Source organism: Alligator sinensis, unplaced genomic scaffold (genome assembly GCF_000455745.1).
Source record: "Alligator sinensis unplaced genomic scaffold, ASM45574v1 scaffold1302_1, whole genome shotgun sequence".
Classification (NCBI taxonomy): domain Eukaryota; kingdom Metazoa; phylum Chordata; order Crocodylia; family Alligatoridae; genus Alligator; species Alligator sinensis.
The window spans coordinates 246,863-249,993 of record NW_005842612.1 but is presented as its reverse complement, the minus strand read 5'-3'; the positions used below and the strand labels follow the sequence as shown (position 1 = coordinate 249,993).

The 3,131-nt window shown below is 68.7% G+C and overlaps 1 pseudogene; it reads right to left on the bottom strand.

Annotated features, from left to right (window-relative positions):
• Nucleotides 1–1,614, bottom strand: part of LOC112551808 — a 2,316-nt pseudogene extending 702 nt beyond the window's left edge.
• Between the last annotated feature and the right edge of the window lie 1,517 nt (nucleotides 1,615–3,131).

The window sequence follows — 3,131 nt, the reverse complement described above, 5'->3', positions numbered from 1 at the left end:
TGCCGCAAGTTGGGGCCGTGCCCGAAGCGGCGCCCGCAGTCGGGGCAGCTTTAGGGGCGCTCGCCCGAGTGCACGCGCCGGTGCTGGGCCAGGTGGGCGGCGCGGGCGAAGGCCTTGCCGCAGCCCCTGCACTGGTAAGGGCGCTCGCCGGTGTGGGTGCGCTGGTGCCGCAGCAGGTAGGCGCTCTCGCCGAAGCGGCGCCCGCACTCCCCCCAGCCGGAGGGACGGGCCACGGCGGGGGGACGGTGCTGGTGGGCCCGCCCGCAGTCCGGACAGGCGTGGGGCCTCTCCCCACCGTGTGCCCGGCGGTGCCGGGCCAGGTTCGAGGCCTGCCTGAAGCATCGCCCACACTCCGGGCAGGCGTGGGGCTTGGCCTCGGCCTCATCGCCAGGGGCTGCCGTTGTCGCTGCGGTCTCCCCTGCCAGCAGCCGCTGGGCCAGGCTGGGGCTGAGGTCGTAGCTGCGGCCACGCTCCAGGTAGCGGCAGGGCCTGAGGCCCAGGCGGGTCACTCGGTGCACGATGACACCACCCAGCTCTGCCAGGCCCTGCTCAGCCTCTGTGGGGTCACCTGGGGACAGGCTGGGGTCAGCCGGGGATGCGCTGGAGCTGCCGGGGTCAGAGTCTCCTTCCTCCGGCTCCTCCTCCACGCGCCCGGGGGCCGCCGCAGCATCTGAAAGCAGAACCCTGCACTCAGTCACTGTCCCTGCGGTGGGAGGGGCTGGCACGCGTGGTGCCCAGCCCAGGGTTGGGATTCATCTCAGAGAAGACACCCCAGCTCTGGGGGAGACCAGGGTCATCACCTGGGCACTGCAAACAGCGGGAGCGGGAGTCTGGGTGGATGCGAGGAGGGAAACAGGGTGGGAGGGCAGAGGGTGCAGAGCCAGGGGGAGAACCCAGGTGTCTGGGCTCCCGGTGCCTCCTCCTTCCCCCACCTCCCTGCTGGTACTCACCAGCCGGGGCCTCCCTCTCCGTGGAGCTGGAGGGGTCTCGCGAGGGACGCCCCCGGGCACCCATGTCCTCCTGTAGCTCCATGAGCGTCGGGGGCCACTCTCCCTACAGGGCGGGGGTGCGAGCAGACGGGTCACGGAGCGCAGACACACGGACAGCGCCACGTCCCCTCCCACCGGCCCCAAGGCTGGGACGCAACAGCAGACGCAGCACCCAAGATGTGACTGCTTCTGGGGGAGGGTGGACACTGGGGACGCAGGGCCCCTCTCGCCGGGCCCTGGGATGCGGCTGGCTCTGGGGTGGGACCTGCTGCACTCATCCCCAGGGAAGGGGGGGCTCCCGCCGCGGCTGCCTGGGTTGGACTTGGGGTGGGAACTGCCAGCCCCTTTGTGTGGCTTCCTTTGCAAGGCATCCTGGGAAATGACCAGCCCCCCCCCCCTCGCACGGCACTGTGGGGGCTGTAGTTCCTGCCCCTGGAGATGGTTGGGGGGAGGTCAGACAGGAAACCAAGGAGATAGATGGCTGCTAGGGGTCACCACTGGTTATTGCTAGGAGGTCAATCCTGGGTGTATGGTTTCGGGGTGGGGGAGGAGGCATGTCCAGGGGGACAGATGCTATGGGGATGAGATCTGGGGGGGCAGAGCCCAGGGCACAGCACCCAGCACTAGAGGGGCCTGGCCCTGCAAGGAGGCAGGCAACGGGACCTACAGAGACACCCCCACCTCCCTTCCAGGGGCTCTGGGGCAGTCCCCCAATCCAGCAGGCGCAGAGTCAGACACACAAAAGCCAGATCCAAGTCGAGTTTTAAATGTTTATTAGTTGCTGGAAAAGCCATGGCCAGAGACTCCGATGTGGGGGAAGAAGAGTCAGAGATGGACAGGGTAGGGGCAGGAGGAGCCCAGAGGCCATGCTGTTGGGGGGGGGGCGGGGGGGGGGGGGGGGGGGGGGGGGGGGGGGGGGGAAGGGGGACCGAGCATCCCCTACGCTCAGAGAGAGGAGAGAAAGGAGAGGAGGATTCTCCCTCCACCACCCTGAGGGGAACGTGTGACCTAGAAGACGGTGCCCACCCCGCACTGCCCACCTGGGCCAGTGCCTACTGGGTGTAGGGCTGAGGACACCCCCAGGGGTCGAGACGCTTAAATTAGAGAGAGGGGGAAAGGGAAAGAAGGAAAAAAAAACAAACAAAAAAAACTCAGTGGCGGAGTCGAGGGGGGCCGCGACTTTACTGAAACCCGAGCGCCTCGTGGGCAGGTGGGGGCACGGCGGGCAGGGGGGGGGGCGCCGGGGCCGCCCGCCACGCGACCTGCAAGAGAGCACAACAAAGCATCAGCGCCGCGCCGCCCGGCCCAGCCCCTGCCCCACTCCATCCCTTCCTACCCCCGACCCCCATCACAGCCCAGCCCCACAGGCCGTGCCCGGCTCCCCGCAAAACAGGCCCCAGGGTCCCAGGCAAAGCTGAGGTGGCTGGCGTGGGCTCCCTGGAGCCACGTGGCCAAAGCAGGGGTAGGCCAGAGGGTGACGCGGCAGGTCCCAGCAGCCCTCCCCTGGCACTCGCGTGCCCACCTCTCCCGGAGAAAGCTGACAGAGGGGGCCGGGCTGATCCCGGCTGTGGGCAGGACCCCAAGCTGCAGGCTGGGGAGGGTGGGTGGACTCCACACCCAGCCAGGGGCCACCTCTACCACCCGAGAGGGTGAAGCTGGGCCCAGCCTACAGTGCTAGCCTACAGCTTCAGTGCCAGCCGTGGCTGGCCGGTACATCATGGTCCCGATGCTCCCGATGGATGACACCAGCCAGGGTTTGGGAAGAGGCGGCCGAGTCCCTCCCTGTGCCCCTACATCCGGCGAGGTACGCACTCAGAGACTTCTCCTCCAGGAAGCCTGAGGCCTGCCCTTCCCTGGGGCGGCCCGCGTAGCACAGAACCAGGGGCTGCGGCCAGGCCCGGTAGGGCTGTGTCATCGCCCGGGATGGCCTGCGTGCTCCCCTTCCTCCCTGCCCCGGCCACCCGCGCTCACCTCCGGCTCAAAACGCAGAGTACCGCGCCCTGTCCACGTATGGGTCGCGCTCGAACCGCTGCACGTCGTAGAGGGAGGCCGCCCGCGTGACCGACGACGCTGGGGACAGCTGGCTTCGGTCGTACGCGTACGCCTCTCCGACGGTGGTGGCCGCGGCTGGTGTGCGGGACA